The sequence below is a fragment of the Panthera onca genome, chromosome C2 (assembly GCF_046562875.1).
Source record: "Panthera onca isolate mPanOnc1 chromosome C2, mPanOnc1 haplotype 2, whole genome shotgun sequence".
NCBI lineage: Eukaryota > Metazoa > Chordata > Mammalia > Carnivora > Felidae > Panthera > Panthera onca.
In genome coordinates, this window is record NC_138347.1 from 104,382,054 (window position 1) to 104,396,592 (window position 14,539).

Genomic DNA, 14,539 nt, shown 5'->3' on the forward strand with positions numbered 1-14,539 from the left:
TCTTATCCAAGTTTAGCCTTTCTAAAACTCAACCCAGTTCAGCTAAACAAACATTTATTCACTGCCTACTTACACTTGTCACTGCACATTATGTGTTTGCATGTTTTTTATGGTGGTGAAAAAGACAAGACACAGCCAGCTCCTGACCCCAGGGAGCTTTCAGTCTAGAAAGAAAAAGACTGGAGGTTAAACAAGAAACTATAGAAAACAAAGGATGATATCATGTTCTTCCAATTGATGATAACATGCTCAGTCATTGTTTATCAGATCTGCCCAAGGGTTGTTTGATTCCCTAGAAGAATTTACCTTGTTTGACTTTCCTATTTGCTATGTGATTAGAGCTCAGAGTGATAAGTTACATATTAATTTGTAGATTTCTGTTCAGTAGAAAAAAAATAATACGAAAGGTTATAACTTTATTGTCTGTAGGGCATTAACAATCTTTTTTTTCCCAATAACAGATTTTTTTTAATTGAGATATAATTCACATATAACACTATGTTAAGTTTAAGGTGTACAATATACTAATTTGATGTATTAATATTCCAATATGATTGCCATTGTAATGTTAGCTAACACCTCTGTCACCTCACATAATTATTTCTTCCAGTGATGGAAACAATTAACATCTAACATCAATTTTAATGTTTATATAATACAGTTTTGCTGTGTATGATCGCTATGCTATGTATTAGCTCTCTGAGACTTATTTCTACTAGTTGAAAATATATACTCTTAAACATTCTTCCCATTCCCCCTCCCCCAAGCTCCTTATAGCCATCATTTCACTGTTTTATTTTTGTTTTGTTTTGTTTTGAGTTCAGCTTTTTTTAGATTCCACATAAAAGAGGTATCATTTGGTATTGGTCTTTTTCTGCCTGACTTACTCATTTCAAAAAAAAATCTTTCTTTGGGGAGCTTGGGTGGCTCAGTTGGTTAAGCATCCAACTTTGGCCCAGGTCAAGATCTCGCAGTTCATGAATTTGAGCCCCGTGTTGGTCTCTGCTGACAGCTCAGGGTCTGGAGCCTCCTTCAGATTCTATGTCTCTTTTTCTCTCTGCCCCTCCTCCACTTGCTGTCTATCTCTCTCTCTCTCTCAAAAATGAATAAACATCAAAAAAATTTTTTTAAATCTTGCTTTATGTACTACACAAACCCCTCTTCCTCAAATGTTCTTAGAAACCAACTTTGCCATCTTGGGGACACCTGGGTGGCTCAGTGGGTTGAGTATCTGACTTGATTTTGGCTCAGGTCATGATCCCAGAGTTGTGGGACCAAGTCCCAAGTTGGCATCCGTGTTCCATGCTGAGTGTGGAGCCTACTTGAGATTCTCTCTCTGTCCCTCTGGCCCTCTTCCTGCTCATGCTCTCTCACTCTCTAAAATAAATAAATAAATAAATAAATAAATAAATAAATAAATAAATAAACAAATAAATAAATAAAAAACTTTGCCATCTTACTAGTTTATTTGTTAATGAGTTGAATATATTTGACATGTGTTGACTTTACTTTTGTATGAAAGTCATGTTTTTAACTTTGAAATTTGTACTTTGACATAGAGCTGTTGCAAAGCTTAAATGATAAAAAGGATTAATATGGTTCCTGGAATGTGGTAGGTATTGAATAAGTGTGAGCTCTCCCTTAGCAACCGAGAAAAGCCTGGGAGATTCAAGAGAAGCAATATCTCAGGGACTCTCTTCATTGCCAAGGGAGCAGGATACACCAAAGCAGTTGTGTTATACACTAATTCTTTCCTTTATTCTCTTCCTACCGCCTCATCTTTCTTGTTCTTGTCTGTTACTAAGGCAGCCATCTTAACAGAGTTTTAAAAACATCTTGAATTCCTCTGTGTTGTTGAGAAGTTGAAACCTTTAAGCATATCACCCCTGTGTTCCACTACAGAGTTCTAGCTTGCTTTTGCCGTCTTCCCTACCTCAGGAATTCAATCCTGGTCTAGCTAGCCAACCCACACCTAAGTCTTCTTACTGGTCTTCTGCAGTGACCCCTTGGTTACAAAAAGTCTCCTTTTATTTAGCATCTTTTTCTTAATCTCTTGGATATAGCTTTGTTTAAAGTTACAGGGCAAAATTTATGCCAGAATGTTGGTAAATTTGAAGACAAGTCTTGGAAATCTTTGCTCCAGTGCCAAAGTGGCAAAATCCAAGCAAGATCTCCAGGGGGAGGGGAGGGGATTAACTGAATGTTCCTGATTTCTAAGATACTCAGACTTTCAAGAAAATTAAATTACCCTTGACTTCACTTGGATACCATCACTCCTGAACTTGTAAATAACATTTACTCAGTAACAATTTTCTAATAATAGTGCCATTTTCTAGATGGGTAATGGGTATTAGGAGGCCACTTGTTATGATGAGCCCTAGATGTTGTATGTAAGTGATGAATCACTGAATTCTACTCCTAAAACCAATATTGCATCTATATGTACTAACTAGAATTTAAATTAAAATTTGAAAATAGATGGGGCGCCTGGGTGGCTCAGTCGGTTAAGCGTCCGACTTCAGCTCAGGTCACGATCTCGCGGTCCGCGAGTTCAAGCCCCATGTCGGGCTCTGGGCTGACAGCTCAGAGCCTGGAGCTTGCTTCCGATTCTGTGTCTCCCTCTCTCTCTGCCCCTCCCCCGTTCATGCTGTGTCTCTCTCTGTCTCAAAAAAAAATAAATAAATAAACGTTTAAAAAAAATTTTTTTAATAAAAAAAAAATTTGAAAATAGAGGTGCCTGGGTGGCTCAGTTGGTTGAGCGTCCAACTTCGCTTCAAGTCATGATCTCATAGTTCGTGGGTTCCAGCCCTGCATTGGGTTCTGTGCTGATAGCTCAGAGCCTGGAGCCTGCTTAGGATTCTCTCTCTCTCTCTCTCTCTCTCTCTCTCTCTCTCTCTCTCCTCTTCCTCCCCTGCTTGTATACTCTCTCTCTCAAAAATAAACACTAAAAAACAAACAAATAAATAAATAAAATTTGAAAGTAAATAAATAAATGTAAATAAAAATGGTGCCATTTTTCAGAAGTTAATATGACCTGAAACAGCAATGAATTCAAGCATTGACAGGCTGGTATAAGAAGCATAATGTGCAGTTTCTGCACAGATTAAAGTGGTTGGAAAGAAGAGGGAAAGAATTAAGCCACCTAAGAAACCTATGGAACTTCTTACCTTTGAGAATAAGAAACAGGGCCAGGTGTTTGGGAGGACTCTGGTGATTTGGGGTGAACGGATAACAGAGCTAGGCACCACATGAAGCAGAGATAATTCATTTGTTTATCCACCATTTGCACAGCAGGCAAATTTTATTTTTGCAGAAATCTAGTAACACTCGTTTTCCAAATGCCTTTTAAAGTAAAATGTACCGTGCCATATCTAACACTTAGTGACAGTAAAAATTAAGTTTTATTTTTTTCTCTTATCTTCAGTGTATTATTCTGTCCTTGATACAATGATTTTTAAAATAGAGTAATTCTATTCATAAGATATTGCAAGAAGGTATGTACCTGAATTCCACACATAAGAAAATTGGACCACGGTAATTGCTGCCACCCTGTGGGAGATTGAAAGAAATTCAAGATGCCGTTACCTCCCTCAACTCCTTAACGCCCTCTGATTTAAACATTCATGTGTCATTCATCCTTTCATTCAACATCCTTTCATCCAACATTTACACTGCGCCACACCCTGGCTGGCCTCTGGGGATGCGAGACAAGTAAGAGGCAGTCTGTGCCCGCATAGTATGTGGAATGCAATTGTTCAGATACAATGTGCTGTTAAAATATTGCCCCAGGAGAAAGCACTCTTCTTTTGAAGGGGTAGTAGAGAAGCCCAAAGACTTTTCCAAAGAGGTATAATCCACAGATTCAGGGATAGCCAGGCTGACTCTTTTCAACGTGACTCTCTGTTATGAAAATAATTTCCTAAGCAGGATTTTTTCTGCCCATCCCGGCTGGTTCTTTCCATTAGAGGAAAAGGAGATGAAGGAAGATGGAATGTCTCAGACTCTTAGAGAGTATGTGGAATATCTTTCCTTTGCCTCTCTGGAAACATTCTCCACCCACCTTCATCCGGCTTTATTCCTAGAAGGCTGACCTGTGTGGACTGCCTCCACCCCCTCTCTTGTACACTGACTTCTAGTTCCATTCAGAGCACATTGGTGGTGAGAAAGCATTGGCAGGAGATCTGCAAAAGGAAGAAGAATTAGATCTTGGTATTTATGTCCAGTTTCCCTCTCATCCAAGGAAGGATCCCTCAATGAGAGGTCTCAATTTATCGGTCTCTTTCAGACCCAGAAAATTTAACAGTACCCAGCTGTTACTAACACAAGTGTGCTGCCCTAGTTCTTCTGGTTTTCCTATATTCTGCTCACATCTTTGTAAATAATCCCTTCAAACCATCCTAATTGGAATGTCCTTGGTTTCCCACTTCCTTGACTGATAGAGAAAAAAATTAATAAATATATGATTGAATATATGAATTTTATGTAAACAAATGATTGAATTCAATAATTGAATGAGTGAAGGCATGAGTTAATGAATAAATGAGTGCTAGAATGAATGTGTGAGAACTGAATACAGTCATTTGGAGTATATTAATATTTCATGCATGAATAAGTTCATAATGACTAAGCAAATGAATGATACCCATGTGAAAGTATGAATGGAAGCATAAATGAAGAATAAATTCATAAAAACATGAATTAAGATAATTTTTAAATAATTTGAATGTTGACTTCACCATTTCCTCAGGCTCCCATCTACTAAAACATATGCAAAGAAAAGAAATGATGAACTTCTTTCCAAAACAGGCTATTATATGGAAACGTAGTTTAGAGAGAGGCATTCAGAGACTAGGTTAGGAAAACAAGATTCAAGAAAGTTAACCTCTAAGGAAAAAGGAAGACAGTAAAGGCAGAGATTTCCCCAGAGGGATAGAAAAAAAAGAATAGAGTAGAAGGAATAAGCTCTCTTTCACTAGAGGAAGTCAACATTGGTTCACAGACTCAGAGACAAAAGCTATGGGAGAGGAACACAGCCAGCAAATATTGCCATGAGAATCAATTAAGCCACGTAAGGGAGAGACAGGGAAGCATTTAATTGCCACATTTGGATGCCAAGGTAGGATGATTAATTAAACATTTTTCTTAAGACTCAGATATCATCCGTTAAACTACCGGTTCATGTTGCAAAAATCTCTTACCAAAGGATCATGGTCATTAGTATAAGGTCACTAATCTAACTTACTTGTTCTGAACATGAGAACCTGGTCAAGGTTCAGAGTTGCTGTATTCATGCTAAAACATTCAGGGAATGGAATTAGAAGCAATTTAAAAGTCATAAAACACCAAATGGTAATCTAAGCCAATGTTTAACTTTCTTTTTCCCCAAGCTTAAATTTTTATTTAATAATTTAAAAAAGAGATAATAGAACACATCCATATTTATAAGTGAAGTTCAAGAAGGATACAGTTTTCATGCTAGAAAGCTTAAGTAAATTCTTAAAAGTATAAAAGCTATCATTCAAGAAAATGGTCATGACTTTTCCTCTGGAAATCTCATTTCTAGGAATTTTCTTAAGAAAAGAATCACATAAATATAAAAAGATGCAGGGACAAGGATTTTCACTGAAGCACTGTTTATATTTAATAGAACTTAAATGTTCATTAATAGGAGACTGTAAAGCAATAGCTAATAATAGGTAACAGTTGACAAGCATTGATCTAAGAACATACTAACTCATTTAGTCCTCACATGAATCTTAAGAAATAAGCATCATGGGGCGCCTGGGTGGCTCAGTCGGTTAAGCGTCCGACTTCGGCTTGGGTCACGATCTCGCGGTATGTGAGTTCGAGCCCCGCGTCGGGCTCTGTGCTGACTGCTCAGAGCCTGGAGCCTGTTTCGGATTCTGTGTCTCCCTCTCTCTCTGACCCTCCCCCGTTCGTGCTCTGTCTCTCTCTGTCTCAAAAATAAATAAACATTAAAAAAAATTTTTTTTTAAAAAGAAATAAGCATCATGATTATAACATTTTAGAGACGAAGAAACTGAGGCACCGAGAGTTTACTTTCATAAAGCTAGAAATTGATAGAATGAACAGTTGAACTCAGGCAATCTGGTGCAATGTCAAAGCTCATAAAACCATGAAGTACTGCCTTTATATCATCAAAATTCTCATATACATTTACCTTCATTGTTAAGGAAAGATGCCTACAGAGCACTGACCTAAAAATATAGGTTCCAAAACAGCACATGCAGCAAGATCCCAGGCATGTACAATTATAAACACAAGCACAAAGAGTTATCTGGATGAATGGTCACCAAAATCGTAATTTTTTATAATTAGTATGTGTCATTTTCACAAAAATGATAAAGTTAACATCACAAAATGAAGCAGCATCTTAGTTGGATGTTCATCTACCTTACACCTAGGAAGGCCATGCTCTTTCAGCCATTGTCATTGATACTGGAAGTTGAGGCTCCTGGCTGCCATTCTGACTCCTGACTTCTGACTCCTGATTTGCCTTGTTGCAGTAACTATACCATTTTACCTGTGACACTTAAGTGCTGTCTACTAGCTCCTGCTATTCCAGAATCTCAACATCCCCTTTGACATTAAGAAGTTTCTGATCCAAAATATCAATTCTCCAACCTGCAGAGAGCAAATATCAACTCTCCAACCTGCAGAGAGCAGCAATTACCAAGTTTTTTGCTTAAAGGCCATTACCAAGTTTTTTGCTTCAAGGCCAGTGGCCTGTCTCTAGTGCATTTCTTATTATCTTAGTAAAGGGAGTGTCTAGTCTTCCTGGGGAACACAGTTCGGTTATGAGTTCTTAGACCTTGCATAGTAAATCCATTCTAACATTCCTAACCGGGAACCAATTCAATACCATGCCAAGGAAGTTCTGGAAACTCCAATTCCTGTAGGCTTTCATCATGTTCAGAGTTTGAATCATTGAAGAAAACTCTTAGAACCAATTGCAGTGTCTTTGCTGAACATTAAGTTCTAAGTCACCACTGAGTTCTCCTATGTCAGTGAGTCCTCCTTTTTGAGCCTATTATACACTCTTCCAATGTAATAACACCTTCAAGATCCACTCACATATCTTTTTCTCACCTCCTTCCTGATTATATTACCAAAGTTCTACAATCCCTTTGATGTATAAACTATATATTCCTAGATTAGAGCTCACTTTTTAGTTTTAAAGCCAGGTTTGGAGCTGGCTCTGGTTATAAGCCTGAAGGTAATAAGGAGTAGTGGAGGAAGACCTTGAAGAAAGCCAGTATCATCTTATGAGGTACATGCTTCATGTAAGTTCTCTTATGCATACTCTTCAGGCAAGAGGAGACTTTTCTTCAGAGGAAAGATCTCTTTCTGACAGCTACTAAGGCTAGGGAAAATCTGAGGTTTAAGATTCTCAGACTCATGCACCAAAATGTCCTTATCCCAGATCTCAAGGGCCCTTTCTATCCCTTTTGGAGCCCTGATTTTGATGTAGGAGACCTGTTGAAGCTGTGCAATAGTCTTCCTTGCAGTTCTGCCATTCTTGTAACCAGATCCGAGTCTGATTTTCAAGACAGTTTGCAGATAGATCTACTTTTGAACTACCATAAAGGCCCTCTGGCTTTCAGAGAATTCTTTAGGTTGGCAATTAACTAACATAAGCCTATTTTCTTGTTCTAAGGCCTCCCATATGGTTATAAAGAAGTATCCCATGAGCACTGAGTGTTATATGTAAGTGATAATCACCAAATTCTACTCCTGAAACCATTATTACACTATATGTTAACTAACTTGGATTTAAATAAAAATTTTAAAAAAAGGAGTATCCTATTCTACAATCAAACAAATTATCAATGACTCCATATTGATTTCTAAATCAATCCCAAGCAGGGATTGGGCCTCACAGTACCTTGCCCTCCATCTGTACCCAATCCCAATTAATCATAGAGGAAAGCCTTAGAAATATGCTAATATATATCAAGGGTGATTACCATTCCATTTACCACCAGTGATAAGGGTCTTTACCTACAGATAGACAGCAATCCAACTTTTAAATCCCAACCTATAGGTCTTTCCTCTTCCCCAACTTGGATTTGTTGGCTGAAGTCCACTCTTGACAGCCATGTGGAGTATTCCCAAGCCAAACCTCCCAGCTTTTGGAAACATGAGTGGGTAGATATCAGGGAGATGATCCTGGACAATTTACATATACTCTTCTTCAAATTCTCAATTCCATAGGCTACAAGAGGATAGGGGTATCTGCCTCCTGAGGGCACACACAGGTAATTCATGTATGTTAAAAGGTGAATGATGGTCAGGAAGCTTTACAAAAGATGCTCACCTTCACTAGTAGTTAAGAAAACAAAAAATATAACAACAATGAAATGTAAATTTTTCACCCTTAAAAGTGGAAAAACTAGAAAATATTGTTGATATTCAGTATTGGTAAAAATGCAGGTAAGGTGCTGTCAAATACAATTGATGGCCACATCAATCATCTCTATCATCGATCATGACTTATCAGTTATGATACATGATTTGGGGAGATTTAAACATTTCTGGAAACCAACTTGGTAGTGTCTGTCAAAATTTTATGTACCCACATCTTTTGATCCAATGATGTTACTTCTAGAGATATATTCTACAGAAATATAAGCAAATATAAGATATGCACACATACTCACCAAATAATGCTTATTCCAGCATTGTCCTAAGAACAAAATATCAGAAGCACTCTGACAACCCATCAGTAAGAGAATGATTAAATAATTTGTAGAATATCCATACTATGCAACAGGCAGGCAGAGTTACATATACTGAAGTGGAAAGGTGATAATGAAACGTCAAATAATGAAAAATATGCAGATTATAGTTCTATTTATGCAAAGTCACTACGCATATTTGTACCATCATAAAAAAGTTTAAAGGATATGTACTCAGTCATTAATAGTACTTATCTCTGAGGAAACAAGTGGGATTGGGAATGGTGGCATTGAAGGAGACTCTTACTTTTCCTATATACACTTCTATGTTGTTTGATTTTTTATTATGTGCATATATTATCATATATATTTTTAAATGTAACCTGTGCTCACTTCCCTTGCAAAATTGTATGACTGTACTAAGGAATCTAATTATATGTATCTGATTCTGGTGTAGAAAATAGAGAATTCATTATATTGGCCAATAATAACAGTCTGCTGTTGAATTTTCAACTTGTTCCCTCATTAATAACCCAATACTTATTTCTGCTAAAAGAGCATTGCATGCTTCTGTTTTCTAGTGTGAACAAAACAAAAGATTGTGTGTGATATGTTCATTTCCCCCAACCAATATTTACCAAATGCCTTCTATGTGCTAGGAACTGTGCTAGGTTTTGGGTACACATGGTACTTGCCTTAAACTAGTGAGACTAAAAATTGTTTTGAATAAACAAGGAAAAAGTAAATAAAACAAAATACATTTTGATATATGGAAAACGTTGTAAAAGAAAAAAAGAGTATTGTAAAGAGTGAATTTGAAAGGACAGAATTGGAGGTAGGATTAGAAAAACTGAATGACTCTAAAGTTTGTGTTCTCTCTCATTATAGGGGAGGGAAAATATTTTTCCTTTACCCTTTTAAGTTCTTGGCCAAGACAGCCTGTAATAAAAGACAGATTAACAGGAGGAAAAAACCACAATTTTAACTAAGTACATAAGTAAGTATGGAAACTTCACAAAGCCATGAGACTCATATTAAATATATATATTATATAATATATATGACTCACATATATGACTCATATATATATTATACACACACACACACACACACACACACACATGGTTAAGCATGTAAACAGGTCTGGGGCTGAAAGGTAAAAATGAAGAGCTTTGTCTCAACATCATGGAAGGGGCACCCCCCTCTGGGCCCAGGGGAAGGGAAGGAGGATATGGAGGTGGTCACCCTCATCTTCAGACATGAAGAGTCAGCTCTGGCTGGCAGCCTCTTTTCCTCTTTTGACCTTCTTCTCACAGAGAAGTGATGGCAACACCTGAAACCCTGTGGCTGTTCAAGACGCATGCTGTGGCTTATCACAGAAGTGGTGCCTGACAGTGCAAGAACCTTGTGCCGCCCTGAGGATCATTTGCAGACCTGGGGCAGATGCTTGATCATGAGATATGGAACTCAGAGTTAAAAGGCCTCTTCGTGGTTTGGGCTGCACATGGATTACCATCAGATCTGGGTGGACGAGTGCTCATGGAAGGACATTAAGAGACAATTGGTCTTTCTTGGAGACTTTCTTTCAGACAAAGAAATTATGGAAAAGAGGCCTCATATCCTCTACAGGTCTGCTTGCTTTGTCCACAGCCAGAAATCTGGATGATGCAAGGAAATGTAACGCCCCCCTCTGAAACAAATTATGCCTGGCCATGCCATGTCTGCTCAGGGAACCTGTTTCTCTCCTTGACAGGAAACAGGGAGGCCAACTGGATGTCAGTTTGTCTTCACTCATGGTTCATCAGCGTCACAATTTCTCTTTAGAGGAATTGTTGGTACTGGGCCAACAACCTCACTTTTTAAAAAAAATTTTTTTTTTAATGTTTTTATTTATTTTTGAAGGACAGAGAGAAAGACAGAGCATAAGCGGGCGAGGAGCAGAGAGAGAGGGAGACACAGAATCCGAACCAGGTTCCAGGCTCTGAGCTGTCAGCACAAAGCCCGATGCGGGGCTCAAACTCACGAACTGTGAGATCATGACCTGAGCTGAAGTTGGACGCTCAACCGGCTGAGCCACCCAGGTGCCCCCCCCACCCACTTTTTTCTTTTTGCTAACACAGCCCTGCATGTACTACACTTGTTACTACATAATGTGGCTCTCAATGTGCACAAAGTTGGAGCCATGGTCTGGGACACCTGGGCCTTTGGAATATGGATTTTTTTAATGTTTATTTTTGTTTGAGAGAGAGAGAGAGAAAGAGAGAGAGAGAGAGAGAGAGAACAAGCAGGGGAGTGCAGAGGAGAGAGGGAGATACAGGATCTGAAGCAGGCTCCAGGCTCTGAGCTGTCGGCATCGAGCCTGACATGGGGCTTGAACCCATGAACCATGAGATCATGACCTGAGCTGAAGTCGGATGCTTAATCGACTGAGCCACCCAGGTGTCCCTGGGATATGGACTTCGAGGACTTGATATTGGATATCCAGTGTGAGTCCTGGAATGCAGATGGCAGGGCGACTGTTACAGAGAACTTTACCACCACCTTCTTTTCTTTATGACTCAGGGCAAAATTCACAGAGCTGCCAATCCAAAAGGAGAGATTTAAGCCACATAATAATAAAAAATCATAATTAATGATTAAAATAATTAAATAATAAATATAGTTGATGTCACTAATAATATAATATTTACTAGTAGTATTTAATCAGTGATACTATTAACAGAGTGGTTATTGTTCTAAGTAGCTCGGGTAAGACTGACACAAAATGGTGTGTGAAGAGGGCTCCTTTAAAAGAGCAGACCGTATGTTCTCAGAGGAGGTTGGAGTGGAAGAGATTATTTGGGTCTGGAACACCTGTAGCAGTTCCTTCCAGTCACGGGGATTCCACTTGGACCTTAGGATAGACACAGTTTGGAAACTACCTGCAACAGGAGCCTCTCTTTCCTGATACACCAGAAACTTTCCAAGGACAAGGCCCGTATCTCTTGCTTCCCTCTTCCCTGCTACTTTGCACTCTAAACTGCGTGTTTCTTGAATGCACAAAATGTTTTGATACTTCCTTGGTGCCTCACCAGTGCCCAGAAAATGGGTGTTGAACTAACCCTGCTGCTCGCTAGGGCCCCTTGATTTGGTTAGTAAGTATTACTAGTTCAGGTTAAAACCAGACGAGCTATGACCACATTCGTCAGGGCTGTGGTTTAATATTTGCCTGGCACCAGTCTGGGATTTTGCCTTCTCGCAGGCCAGTATTTAAGAAGGACATGTACATGTGGAGGGTGAAGGCAGTATCTCTTCCCGTGGAAGCCTCTGCTGGAGATCGGAGCAAGATACATTCACACAGTACAGTGAGGGGCAGGGGGAAGACCCAGGGCTTTGCAGAAGACACTGCTGTGGCTCCTTATGCTCTGTAGGATCCAGCCATCCTCACATTTGGCCAGGCTCTTAATTGTCTGCTTATACTTTCCAAGCCCCAGTTTTGTTTTGTTCTGTTTTTTAAATTTACTACTTTCTTTTTTTTTAACGTTTATTTATTTATTTTACGAGAAAGTGCATGCATGCGTGAGCGAGTAGAGGAGGGGCAGAGAGAGTGGGAGAGAGAGAATCTCAAGTAGGCTCCACACTGTCAGCTCAGAGCCTGATGCGGAGCTTGATCCCACAAACCGTGAGATCATGGCTTGAGCCGAAATCAAGAGCTCACTGACTGAGCCACCCAGGTGCCCCCATGCCCCAGTTTTTAATAATAGCTGCCCTGCAGAGTATTTGGAAAATTGAAGATCATGGCTATAGATATATTGCAATATATAATAAAGAATTAAGAAGTAGGAGTTACTACAGTTATTTGTGTCTGGGATAGAAAAAGTAGTTATGACTGTTGGAAGCACAATGCTCTCCCCTAGAATTAACACAACAACAACAAAGGATCATTTAGGGCCAGAGGTGCTTCTGGTACCCACGCTTTCATTAGGGATTGAAGGGATAGCAGCTAGGGCCTTTCAGAGTTCTGGGAGCTATGAGGATGGCCCAGGTAATAGGGAATGCCACTGCCTTCACCAAATTCACGATGTCAGTGTGAGGAGCCTGCTGTTGTCAGATCATATACCTGTGCTCACGCACCTCCTCCCCCCCGCCCCTCAACACTCTGTCCAAACTGGGGCTCAGGCCATTTGTATACATTTGCCGTCCATCCCTGGGACTGCTGTGAGAAGTCTCCTGCTATGACAGCTACAGGGCGGGGAGAAAGTGTACAGCCGTAAAGGGCCCTCATTGGAGAGCTTGCTAAAGTTTTGCTCAGCACTCGCAGAGATTCACACACCTACCTTATCAGATGCCTCCATGGTTGTTTCTCTTCTTCCAGCTCTTCACTTCCTGTAGGATGCAGCCCAGAACTGCCCACCATCCAAATCACTACTCCCCATCTGTGCATTTCTTGAAATACTTCCTCGTATTACCTCTCTGCATAGTCCCCACACACAATTAAGGCATTGATGGGGTTCAAAACATACTACCCTCAAATATAGCACCTTGGTATGTTAAATACCTTCAAGTAAAAGAATTAAAAAACAGTAGATGCAGGAGGGTTACTCTGACCTCCCATCTCCCCTCTTCTTCCCTAAAACAGGTCATAAAATTCCCATGTGAGAGGTACCCTCCCTGTACCAGGAGAAGGAAAGACATTCTTATTACCAGAGTTGGGTATTTGGAGCCAAGAAATCTGTACAACAAACCTTGTTCAACTCTTCCTTATCTTCCTAGTTACTTGTACACTATTTATTACCCCTAGCCCAAACCTCTTTATCTTGGCAATTCTTCACAAGTTTATTGTTTCTGTGTCTGAAAGATATAAAAGCTTTCTGCTCTGGTCACTTATTCTGATCTTCATTCTCTTGTGAAGGGGCCCATGTACACGTACATATAAAAATTCAGTAAGTGTGTACGCTTTTCTCTGGTCAATCTGGCTTTGCCAGTTTAATTTTCAGACCCAGCCAGGGACCCCAAGAGGCCTGGAGAAAACTTCAACCCCCTTATAGCATCAGAGAGACAGGACTCATAGGAGGGAGATGTTTTAAAGAGGAAACATCTGGAAGGGGTAAAACAGAACAGAAATGGTATGCTGGCATCTAGGGGAAGGGTTGGAGGATTTTCTTCCCCATTTTTTTTCTTTCCTTCCTTCTTCCCCAAATATTGGTCCTCATCCTGGGTAGGAATTACCTAAGATTAAAACTGTGAATTGGATCAGGGTGCTAAATGTCTTGTCCATCTATCTCCAAGAATTTGAGGCGAAAGTTACATTTTATTCTACTGAAACAAGAATCCATCATCATTGTCTTTCTCTTGTTCTAACCCTCACCCTTTTTTTCTAATTATTTTGTTAAGTTTCCCTATGGCAAACAATGCCTCAAATTTTACCTTGTTAGTCATTATACTTATTTGCCTTTAGCAAGAAATAATACCAAAAGTATATGTAAAGAAATACTGCTAAAGGGGTGCCTGGGTGGCTCAGTCGGTTAAGCGTCTGACTTCAGCTCAGGTCACGATCTCGCGGTCCGTGAGTTCTAGCCCTGCGTCGGGCTCTGGGCTGATGGCTCAGAGCCTGGAGCCTGCTTCTGATTCTGTGTCTCCCTCTCTCTCTGCCCCTCCCCCATTCATGCTCTGTCTCTCTCTGTCTCAAAAATAAAAGAAAACTTAAAAAAAAAAAAAAAAGAAATACTGCTAAAGGATATATATATTTAAAGGTAAAAATCATAATTCTTACAGGAATGTAAAATGAATATGTGTCAAAAGTTTTATCTAATTATTTCATTAATGGATGGAGAAATTAGTAAGGTGTTATAGTTGGCTTA